This window comes from Elephantulus edwardii, unplaced genomic scaffold (genome assembly GCF_000299155.1).
Source record: "Elephantulus edwardii isolate Elephantulus edwardi_28Jun2011 unplaced genomic scaffold, EleEdw1.0 scaffold00353, whole genome shotgun sequence".
Taxonomy (NCBI): domain Eukaryota; kingdom Metazoa; phylum Chordata; class Mammalia; order Macroscelidea; family Macroscelididae; genus Elephantulus; species Elephantulus edwardii.
The window spans coordinates 2,031,375-2,043,931 of NW_006400103.1; the positions used below are offsets into that span (position 1 = coordinate 2,031,375).

The following is a 12,557-nucleotide window of genomic DNA, read 5'->3' on the forward strand; positions in this document are numbered from 1 at the left end:
AGCTCTGCTAGTGCCAGTAGTTCTTCTAAATGCTTGTGGGATTGCAAGAGGACTCATTCTGAAAGGGCCTGGGTTGAGTGGTGACCAGGCTTTCCTCCTGAATAGAATCATGTGGTCCAGATTGAACCTGCTCTTGAGGGAAAATGCAGGCCAGCTGGACAGCTGTAGGTGGAGCTTGAACATTATCTGGGGACCAGATTCCCTCCAATCTTGAGTACCCATAACAGAAGGGTTATAAATAACTTGCTCTACACCAAAGGCCACTCTAAATGGTTGTGAAACCACCCTCAAAAACTCCACTGGGAGGCCCTGAAGTGCTCCAGTTGAAAGGGGTCTGCATCATGGCTATAGTCAGAATCTCTACTTGCTTCATTTCTGAAGTGAACGGGTTCGTGTCCTTCCTAGCCCTAGCCCTGCTAGCTCCAGAACACCCAGATCCTGTGATGTGCAGGGTCTGGTGAGGGGGAGCAGAGAGTCCCAGAGGGATGCCATGAGGGACATTGGTTGCTTTTCCCAAGCTGTATGGAGTGAGAGTCCTGGAGCAACTAGATGAAATGTCTGTTCAGTTTTAGGAAACAAGCAGATACAGGATTCATCATCTGGTCTGATCTCAGCACTGGAGTTACTGTGGAGACAAAGGAAGAAGGCTAATGGAGAAGAGTAAAAGGCTACCAGGTGATAGATTAATATAATTCTCTCTATACCAAGATTTATACCTCACATCATAAACAAAAATCAACTCAAGTTCATTTACAATGTAGATCCTGCAGTAAAATAATCATAAGGAAAACACAATGTATGAGAATTATAATATGAAACACAATGTGAAGTGAGGAATTTGTGAAACACAACATATATAAAAGAAGTACAGTGTATACCAATTTTGTACACCAGCCCATATAAAATAATAAAAAAGAAGGTTTACATCTTTGAAATTGCTCTATCCTGTAGAGTTGGTGAGTCAGAAGCACATGTACAGCAGTAGGTTTTCTTTTTCTTGTGTTTCAATAGTCAGGATCACAGTCTCTCTACATAGTAACCAAAATGGTTTTTTGTTTGCTTTGAAGTTTCTTTAACCATTTAATGAGTGTGGAAGTTTGCCTATTATCATTTTATCTTAGATTTCTTTGTTAAATAATGTTGTTGAACTTCTTTTCATGTCCTTACTGGTCACTTAGTAGAATGCTTGTAAAGAAAGGCTTCCATCCTAATGCACTTTTCCTGATTTTAAACCATAGAGAGTTTCCTTGTTCTGCTTAGAAAATTACTTACTTGTCTAGCTATAGTTTTCACATGAGTGTGTTTAAATGTTCTGGGATTCTCATTCTCCTTAAGTTTTTCTCTAATCCTAGTGCTATGACCCACAGGTCAATTGTCTTTTGCCACCAATCAGACACGGATAAATATCTTTCTAAATTGCCTACTCTCAGCCAAGATCCAACTGGCATCAGCAATGATACCTTCCTACCATGAGCTCTTCTGAATCAGCCTTATTTAGGAAGTTTTATGTCAATATTCTACTCTAGCCATTTAGGAAAATTTTTCCTAGATTTTAAATTTTCATGTGATATTAATAATTTTGTGATATAATGTACATATTATATTTCATCCCATTTTTTGCATATGAGAATTAATGATATCTTCTAGTCAGTTTTCCAGATTTCTTAGCACTCTCTAATGAGCATGTTCAGGGCATCTATTTGTGAGATATGTACACTGCATCAATTACTTGGTGCCTTATTTTTTTCCAAGGACCTTAGGCTCTTGCTCATATGTTGTTTCATTAAATTCTTCTGTGTCTTCCAATTCCTTTCGATACAGTGACTCGGTATATTCTTTCCAACTTCTTTTAATACTTCCTGGATCATTTAACATTCTGCCGAAAGCATCCTTGATTATAGCAACTCGAGGTTTGAATTTGTTCTTCAGTTCCTTGAGCTTAAGATATGCTGAGCGAGTTCGGCCCTTTTGATTTTCTGACTCCAACTCCTTGCACATTTCATTGTAGTATTTTGCTTTGTCATCCCGTGCTGCCTTTTGAAATCTTCTATTCAGCTCTTTAGTATCTTGAATTCTTCCTTGTGCTTTGGCTTCTCTGCGTTCCAGTGCAATTTTCAGAGTCTCTTCTGACATCCATTTTGGTCTTTTCTTCCTCTTCTGTCTTTGTAATGACCGTTTGCACTCTTCCTGGATGATACCCTTGATATCCTCCCACAATTCATCTGGCCTTCGCTCATTAGTGTTCAAAGCCTCAAACCTTTTCCTGAGTTGGTTCTGAAATTCAGGTGGGATAGACTCGAAGACATATTTTGGTTGCCTTGGATTTGGTTTAATTTTCCTCAGCTTCAGCTTGAATTTTCATATGAGTAGTTGGTTGTCTGTTCCACTATCAGCTCCTGGCCTAGTTTTCACAGCTGATATCGAGCTTCTCCAGCGTTTCTTTCAACAGATGTAATCTATCTGATTCCTATGCATACCATCAGGTGAAATCCAGGTATATAACCTGCATTTATGTCTCTTAAAAATGTATTTGCTATGAATAAGTCATTGATTGTGCAAAATTCGATCATTCTCTCTGCAGCTCCATTTCTGTCACTGAGTCCATGTTTTCCAACTACTGAATCTTCTTCTTTGTTCCCGACTTTTGCATTCCAGTCACCCATTATTATCAATGCATCTTGACTGCATGTTCGATCAATCTCCGATTGTAAAAGCTGGTAAAAATCGTCTATCTCCTCTTCCTTGGCTCTGGTTGTTGGTGCATATATTTGAATGATAGTGGTATTCACTGGACTTCCTTGTATGTGTATAGATATTGCCACTGAAAGTATTGTACTTCAAGATGGATCTATGACTTTTTAAACTATGAAAGCAACTCCATTTTTCCTCACCTTTTCATCTCCAGAATAATATGTCATATGGTCATCTGACTCAAAATGCCCCATGCCAGTCCATCTCATCTTACCAATGCCTAGTATGTCAATATTGACTGTGCACTCTAGTTTACTGTTTTTTACAAGTCTAGGGTTATTGTACATAGGGTCGCTATGAGTTGCAGGTGACTCACAACAACAACATCATTATGTGTGTAGATATTAACTAAAGGTATATCCATTTGATCTGTTGTGTCTCAATAGAGAAGAGTTTGAACATACCATGGACCACTAAGAGAGCAAACATATCTGTCCTAGAGAGGTTGTTCCTTGCCAGGAGGGACTAGTCCTTGGAGAAGGGCATCATGCTTGGAAGGATGGAGGGATAGCCAAGAGGAGAAGAAGCTGGATGAGACGGATTGACTCAGTAACTGGGGTAATGTGGGTAAGTGTATTGGCAACAATGTAATTGGCTCAAGATAGGGCAGGGTTCACAGCTGTTGTACATAGGGTTGTTATGAGTCTTAAAGTGGCTTGACAATGGGACATAACAACAGTGAAATAACTGTTGGATTGTATTAGTGAGGATCTTATTAAGAATTGTTGGACTTATGGTCATAAAAGATATTGGACTATAGTTCCCTTTTTAGTTTTGTTTTTGGCTACATTGTCGTATTAGTTTTAGACTTGCTTCATTGAATAGCTCTGGGGATGTTCCTTCTTCTATTTTTTAAAACAATTTCAATTACATTGGTATTAGTTCAGCTATGAATGGTGGAATTCAACCATGAATCCATCAGGCTCAAGACTTTTTTTTTCAGGGTGAACTCATTTTTTCTTCTGCTTAATTTCTTATTTTCTGCTCGGTCTGTTCTAGTGTTTGTTTTTGCAAGGATGTCAGTTTAAAGATACATGTAATCCAAGCCACGTTGGTTTTTTTTTTTTTTTCAATTACTTCCTATGTACTTGAATGTCAGGAAATGAATTAAGATGACATAAGAAGACTCCATATCTATGAGGAGTTGTGGTGGATAAGAGTACAGAATATCCCATAGACTGATAAAAAACAAAAAATATATCTTGGATGAAGTTCATCCAGGATTGTCCGTGGAAGGAAGGATGTGAAATTCTCAGCTCTTTGTCTTAATTGTTTCTATAACCTTAGTAGTGTAGATCTCTTTCAGAATATTTATTTTCCCAAAGCACCTACCAGATGCAAAATGCCATACCCATATTGTTCTCCTTATAGTATGGGGTCTGTGGAAGTGCCCAAGCAAGTAGATGGAAAATGCCTCAGCCTCTCTCTACTCACATGTGCCATGCATATTGAAGAGCCTGCTGTAAACCTAGTCATATCTCTGTTACTCACTGGACATTACTCTTCTTGTGTTAAATAGACTTCCTTTTGTTTTCAACAATTTTTTAATTGCTAAATAGAAAGATAATATGCTGTCAGTTGGTTTTATTATGTGCCACTGAGTTTCTTGTGACTCATAATGACCCTCTGTACCACAGTTCTTAAGCCTGCTGTATCTTACGGCAATTTCATTGTCTCTGAAACACCTTCCCACATTACTCCAGTCACTGAGTAAATCCATCCTAAATGGGGTCTTCATCTCTTTTGCTGTCATTCCATCATTCTAAGAATGATGTGCCTCCCCAAGGACTCGTCCCTCCTAGTAACATGCCCAAAGTATGTCAGATGAAGCATCAAAATCCTTGCCTCTAAGGAGCAGCCTGGTTTCACCCTCGCCAGAATGAACCTATTTATTCTAGCAGTCTATGGTATATGCAGTACTCTTCTCCAACATCACAACTCAAAGGCATCAATTCTTCTTCTATCATCCATAGTCTTTGTACAGCACAGTATATATCCATATAGCAAACTAATTGCAAAGCACATGGCCTGGATCAGGATCACCTTAGTCTCTAGACTGACATGCTCTTCAACTCTGCAGAGGTCCCTACAATATTATCAGTGGTTGGGAAGGAAGGCAACAGTGCTAATACAATGAACCTTGGGTGGTCCTGAAGTCACCTGAGGCCACTCAGCACCTCATTGATCACTGCACGATAGGACTTTAAATTCTACGGGATGAGTCTTTTTGCTGAACAGGAATATCGTGAAAGGCCTTTGTATCCTCCTTGTTTATTATTGTTACCTGAAGATCTATAAAATAAAAGACATCCATATAATTATTTTTTTCCAAGAACATGGCAATTCATCTAGAAATTGAAGAGAATTAGAAATATAAGCAATTTCTTCCAAAAATCTATCTACAGCACTATGTTATCTGAAAACGATTTTTTTAAAGCTAAAGAAGCTTTATTAAGGGGTCTTCGGGCAGGATTCCTTGGTCTGCAGAGAGAGAAACAGGCATAGGGACAGACCAGGGAGTGGATTAGGGCAGGTTTTATAGTAAATGTCTTTAGGGAAGGAAGGCATTCCATTGTGATTTAGCCAGGTGGGTGGTCTTCTAGAGAGGGAAGGAAGGGGTACTCCATGGTAGGTGAAGCTGTTCACTCCCTTTGTTGACATGTTGATATTCCTTGAATCCTTCGTTCTGCCTTTGACCTTGGTCTGGGCCTGACAGCCCAGCTTCTTTAGTGAGAAAAAGGGTGACGTATTCTTTCTACTACTTCCTGCTGAACAGGGACAAAGATTTGGGGCTCAGAGGCTGGACTGGGATGGCCCAGGACCAGTAACCAGGGAAGAATATGGATGTCACAACAGCTGGTTCAAGTTGGTCATTTCTTTTATCCTCTGAAGTAAGAATTCAAAAAGGCAGGGAGTGATTAATGACAATATGAAGCTTAAAGCTTGGAATCTGAGTGAGGCGAATAGTAGTGGAAAGAGTGATTAGCAAAAATATGAAGAGATACTTAAGGCTTGGGATCTGAGTGAGGCAAAGAGTAGTGGGAGAGCAATTAGTAACAATAAGAAGAGGTACTTAATTAAGACTTGGGATTTGAGTGAGGTGAAGAGTAGTGGGGCCCACCATTTGAGAGGTGTAGGAGGTAGTGAGAGGAGTATGCTTGACTTGGGAAAGGTGGTGCCAGTGGGGGTTATTTATGACCGTAACCATTGTGGAGGTATTTAGGATGACTGTGTAAAGTCTATCTTAGCATGGTTGAAGAGGTTTGTGTGCACATTGTTTGATGATGGCATTTGATGAGGATGGCATCTCCTGGGGTGACTCTAGCTGTATGGTTTAGACTTTCAGGTGAGGTTCTGGATATGCAGTGGTCTGCATGTTCACGGAGTAATAGCCTAATGAGGGAGAGATGAGGAAGATATGATGCGAAAAGAGGGGGTTCAGTGGGTTGGTTATGGTTCAGCAGAAATGGTTGGCTTTACATTAGATCAAAGGGGCTCAGAAAGGATAATGAATGGAGTGTTGCTCAGATACTGGCTAAGGCAATATTAAGTTGCTGCTTTCCACACTCTGTTTATGGAAACTACAGCATAAGCTGCCTAATGGTAACCTTTGGGAGGTCATACAAGAACTACTGTTAACAAACAAGTATGGTCTGTATTAGGTATGGGTTGGTCAGATAAGGAGAAAAGCAGAGCCCATTTCTTGAAGGACTTCAGGGCAGCCATGGTCATAATAAGTTGAGGAATGGGTTGGTCAGATAGGGAGGGAAGTAAAGAGCCCATATCTTCAAGTACTTCAGGGAAGCCATGGTCAATAAGTCTAGGTGTCTACTGAAAGTAGGGTGGCCAGGTTGAGGGACAGTGATTGAGAGGTTAATATCAGGGTTCTCGAGAAAAATTAGATGGAGCTCCAGTATCCATCCAGGCGGAAGTAAAGATAGGAAGCTGTGGGAAAGGCAGGTTTTGGGAAAGCAGGTCTTGAAGCTTATGGTAGAGAAGACTTGCAGAGGGCTTCTCAGGGTGAGTTAAAGCACCTCTTTTGTGAGGAGAGCTGCTGCTGCTAGGGATCACAGGCAGGGTTATCATCCCTGGGTGATGACATAGAGTTGCTTAGAAGAGGAATGCAATGTGGTACAGGTGGGTCCAAGAGGCTGAGCCAAGACAGCAGCAATACCCTGTTTTTCATAAGTTATAGATAGAAAGTTTTAGATGGATTTGGCAATGCAAGGAGTGGGGACTGTAAGAGGAGATGCTGGAGGATAGCTTTTTTAACTATCTGGGGTGAATCTAGGGGTCTTTGTGGGGTTGCTTTTGCCACATCATAAAGGGGTTTTGCTAGTAAGGAAAGATTGGGAATCCAGTGTCTAAGGAAGCCAATAAATCTGAGCAAAGAGGATTTGATCCTCAGTTTTAGGTAGCTGGAAGCTTTCAATGACTTTTAGTTATGGGGGTCATTTTGAAAACCGAGATACATGACTGTGGGGAGAGACAGTTAGGGCTTGGAGAGGGATACCGTATATTCCTTGGAGGCTAAGAAGTTAAGAAGTTGTGCAGTGTGAGTTCATGAAAGATGATATGAAGGACTACACAATAAAATATCATTAACATATTGCAAGGAACACTAGGGGATAAGAACCTTATTGGAAAGCAGGTGAGTAACAATGGGTTTTTAACTTTTGCAGTTTTGTGCGAAGATAGGGAATTGGGGTCTAGCAGGAAAGGAGAAGGGGTCTTTCAGAGTAACAAGAACAGGTTGGTGGTGAGAGGCTACAGATGGAATGGAAAGATCCCATACAATGGGTTTGACAACATCTGGTGATAGAGGTAGTGTAGAAAGGGGCTCAGAGGTAAGGAGACCTAAAAGGCATAAAACTAAAGGCTGGTCAGGCAAACTAGGTTCACTTGGCTCCCAGTGAAACACAGCTCAGAGTTGGATGTGTAGGAATACTTAGAAAGAAATGGGTAAGTACTTGTTTGTCAAAAGTAATAAGGAGGGGTTGAGTGGTAAAAGGCTTAGAAGAGAAACCATCAATCCCCATTACTGAGACCTGGGAAGGGAAAAAAGGACCTGAGAAAGGAAGGGAGTACTGAAAATGTAGCCCTCATGCCAACCAGAAAGGAAACTGGCTTGCCTGCTACTTGAAGGGTTATCCTCGTCTCTTGAGGGTCGTTGAACCTGGGCATCTTCAATCTTCAGCAGCCAGACCTAAAGGTTGCCCAAAATGGGGATTTGGTGGAGGCGATACCCTGCCGCAGCGAGGCGCTGAAGGGCAGTCAGCCTTCCAATGGCCTTGTGTCCCATAGATAGGGCAAGGCTATGTTGGAGGGTAAGAGTCAGGGCTGCGGTTAGCCCAATGACCTTCGCCACACTTGAAGCATGCACCAAGAGGTAATCAGCTTGTTGAACAAGGAGGTGTTTTTTGACCACTCACCATTGCCACTGCCTGTAGGGCAGTGACCAGGGCTTGAGTCTGCAGATTCACTTTCTGGAGGTTATTAGTCTCCTTATGAGCCTCTGCTTGTTCTTCTCAGCATTAAAACTTTAAATGCCATGTTACCAGGCTTCAAATGGGTGTTTGGGAGCTGTCCTCAGCCTTTTTGAGTTTGTTTTGATATTAGGGGCTGAACGATAACATGAATAGCTAGGATGGTGGCCTCTGCTGAGGAGGTAGGGTCTAAGCCAGTATACTGAGTCAGGGCGACAGTCAGACAGTTAAGGAAAGTAGCTGGGTTCTCATCTTTAGCTTGGGCAAGCTTGAGATTTCTGAGCTTATCAAAATTGACTGCTTTATGGGAGATGGCATGTAGGCTGGCTAATAGGCATTGAATCATATGGTTACACCAGGTTCAACCATCTCTTCCTGCTGTTGTATTAATTTGGTATGTACAATTTGGCTCTTGCGGGGGGACTGCTTGGGAGCCAACCAACATGGAGCCATCCATTAGATGTACTTGATCTGCGTGCTTCTGAGTGACAGAATATGCTCTTTTTCATCTGGCATCAGTATAGAGGACAGTACAACAAATAGGTCATGCCAGGTGAGTTCGTAGGTCTGGGTTATATACTTAAACTCTTTGATATATAGGTTGTTGGGTCTTTGGAAAATGAGCCTAAACGTTTTTCAATTGATAATTTTTAAATATGTGGAATGTATGAGCTTTAAACTAGTACTATATTAACCTTCAGTATGGACTGAGGCTCAATGTCAAGAAGACAAAGATTCTCACCACTGGACCAATTGGTAGTATCAGGATGGATGGCAAAGAGATTGAGATTGTTCACAGCTTCAGTTTGCTCGGCTCCACAGTCAACACTCTTGACACCAGCAGCCAGGAAATCAAAAAACGTATTGCGATGGGAAAATCTGCTGTTAGGGACCTCTCTAAAGGACTCAAGAGCAACGATGTCTCTTTGGAGACAAAGGTGCGCCTGATACAGGCCATGGTCTTTGCAATCACTTGTTATGCATCAGAGAGCTGGACAATGACTAGGGAGGACAGGAGAATTGACGCCTTTGAGCTGTGGTGCTGGAGAAGAATATTGAATGTACCAAGGACTGCCAAGAAAACAGATTCTTCCTAGAGAGGTTTAAACCAGGCTACTCCTCTGAGGCAAGGATTCTGGGGCTTCGTTTGACATACTTTGGACATGTTGCAAGGAGAGATAGGTCTTTGGAGAGGGACATCATGCTGAGTAGAGCAGAGGGACAGCGCAGGAGGGGAAGACCCTCTATGAGGTGGATTGTTTCAGTGACTGGGGTAATCGGGATGGGTGTGTCAGAGGCAATGTGATTGGCACGGGATAGAGCAGGTTTTAGGGCTGTTGTACATAGGGTCGCTATGAGTCGCAAATGACTCGATGGCACATAACAACAACAACATATTAATCTTAAAACAAAAAAGATAAATTTGAAAATATTTTTAGTTCTAAACACTAACCGAAAAATTTAAAGTAGGTAGAAAATGCTTTAAGGAAAAAGGAAATTAAAAAAATTCTTAAACCTGTTTAGTAAAAGTAAGGTGGTGTTGGATGGGATTTATATTTGATAGGAATTCGTTGACTGAGTTTTGACAGAGGGTAATGTGCTGGAATGGGGTAGGGAGTGGGTTGGAAGGAAAGAAGGGAGGAGCATAGGCATTTAATCCCTTTTTCTGTGATGTTCAGTCTGGACGCTAAGGGAGGCTAAGTGGGATTATTTACTGGGTGGTGTCAGAAAAAGGAGAGATGTTTTATCTGTGGGTTAAGGGTAGAAAAGGAAGGTGATGTTTTAGTTTTCAGAAAATTCTTTTTAACTGGAAGGTTAGTTTTTATAGAGGCCAGCATATCACCCATGTAACATTTTGCATAGGAAATCAGTCTTTTCCCCATCTTGATGTAATATAAAAATTTAAAAACATTCTTGAATCTCATATGCTAAAACTTCCAGCTTTTATTCTCAAGGTGGTTTTTGTTCATTAGACTAGATATACTAAGTTATTTCATATGTATTCACTACCCCAAAATGCTGTAAATAACTACAATATTCTTAATAGGCTTGAAAACTGTATGGCTTGGTTTCACTTGGTAAAGTTAATATGATTTAAAAATATAGATACATATATGTATTCATGCACATAACTAAACTTTTTAAATCATGGAAGAACAGTACTTTTCAAAGAAACAAAAGCAAATACTAAAAGTTACTTTACTGTGGGCTAAGAGAACCTGCACAGGTTGGCAGATTTTACAGAGAGAGAGAGAGAGAGAGAGAGAGAGAGGAGTAAAGCTTAGATGGGGTTTCTGACCATCTTTGAGTCCATTGGCAGAAATTGTCAAGATTTCAAAGGGTATTAAAATGAAAAGTCCTGTTTTCAGGCTATTGAGAATTGTTATCTAGCTGGTATTGCAGCAATGACTGGTTACAATAAAAGATTAGTCTCTTGGGGTAGAGGTCCTCAGTCAGGCTCAAGTTTGAAAGACATTTACCTATCCATGGTGTTCAGGTCTGTGGGTGTGGGCAGCTGAGATTTCAGAGCATCCTCTGAAAGTCGGAAACCTCAGATTATGGGAAAGACTGAGAGATAGTATGGGTGTCCCTGATTGCAATCAATAGCCTGGAAGTGCCAGGTGCTTGGGTGGGCTCCTGATGCAGGCCTGCGGTTTTTTGAAATATCAGATGGATAAATGCTCAGACAGGAGTCCAGTGCAGACAGGCATGAATCCCAAGGGAGTTCAATGTGCCTGGAGGCAAAATGCCTGGCGACTGTCCTAAACAGTGCCTGGGAAATTGTATGACTAAATGGGCCTTTCTGAAGGAGAAAAGTCTTTTCTGAGTTAGAAAAGGAGTCTGAGAGTGCAGAGGCAAAAGTCTTAAGAATAGGGGCAAAGTTCTCGATGGGAAGAGGTGCCAGATAACTCTCAGCTAGCACTCTTCCAGAATAGAGGTAGCAGTGGACAGGAAGAATGAGGAGTTCAGGGAAAGTTGACATTACTGACAACTGGGTATGAACACAAAATGGATGGAAATAGACAACAGAAGGTCTGTCCCCTCAGTCCATGCAGACATCCCTCCGGGTGTGCCCCTCATGAGTTGAAAGTATGTCTTAGCTATAGGTGTATCCATATCAAGCCCAGGCCCAGTTGGGGTCCCTAGATGATCCCCTAAATCACCTCTAAGCTATATGACAACACCACCAAACTGCGGGTGAAGACCTAATCAAACTCCACGGCTTCAGAGTAGCATCAGCCGTGGAGCCTCTTTCCAAGCACTCAAAGCATTCAGCTAGCAAGCATACACACAAAACAGGAGATGAGAAGAGAAACGGGACCACTTGACCACTTCTGTTACATTACCGTTTGACATCTTGACACCATGCAAGCTGGTAGTTTCAAGAGAGAAAGAGTGAGGGGCACCACACACCCCTCAAAAGAGGGCAGGGGCACAACACACCTCAATTCCTCTCCCGGGTTTCATGCACCAGAATGTTAGGTCTTCACACTGTACATAAGGCCAAGGACTCAAGGAAGGGAGCAGAGAAATAAAGAAAGCTAAAGAAGCGTTGTTAACAGGTCTCCTGGGTAGGATTCCTTGGTCTGCAGAGAGAGAAACAGACCAGGGAAATATCACCAAAAATTATTTTTACAGTCATTTTTTTTATGATGCACCATAGATTATGTTCCCTGATCCATCTTTACCGTCATAGTCTGTCTTCATCTAATCAGTACAACAATGAAGAAGTGTTGCATGGTTCTAACCCACCAGGTGTTCTTCAGAGAATGATGGGCAGTCTTTTGTGCAATTAACTGCCTCTGAAAACTCCCTGGAATGTCAATTATGGATCAGTGTCTACTGGACAGCTAATGACAACAACAACATGGTGAGATAGAGGTGGTGAAAAATTTAATCTCTTGTAGGGATCCCGGACTCCACACTGGAGAACTCTGGAGGCAGCCAGAAAAATCTTGAAAGATACCAGGGAAGAATGATGCTTGAGTTTCCAAGAGGAAGGGAATCCTAGGGCGTTCCTCTTTTTCCTTTTCTTCACTGGACACTCTTCTTTCCTAGGGGGTTCACAATAGGAGTAGATTTTGTGAGCATTTAAGCTTCTCTGGTTCCCAGTTTATGGCAAGTACAAGCAAGGTCACATTGAGATTGGGTTGAACATTCAGTATTAAGCTTCTTTAACTTGAATCTCCATGTGAAGAAAGCTGAATCTTCTGACCTGATTTTGTGTTCTCTGTCTTGTTGTTGTTGTATGTGCCATCGAGTCGTTTTCGACTCATAGCAACCCTATGCACAACAGCCCTAAACCCTGCTCTATCCTGC

At 41.5% G+C, this 12,557-nt stretch overlaps 1 pseudogene; it reads right to left on the bottom strand.

The window, feature by feature from the left end:
* Positions 1-6,085: 6,085 nt before the first annotated feature.
* The window catches only part of LOC102861320, a 57,960-nt pseudogene continuing 51,488 nt past the window's right edge, over positions 6,086-12,557 (bottom strand).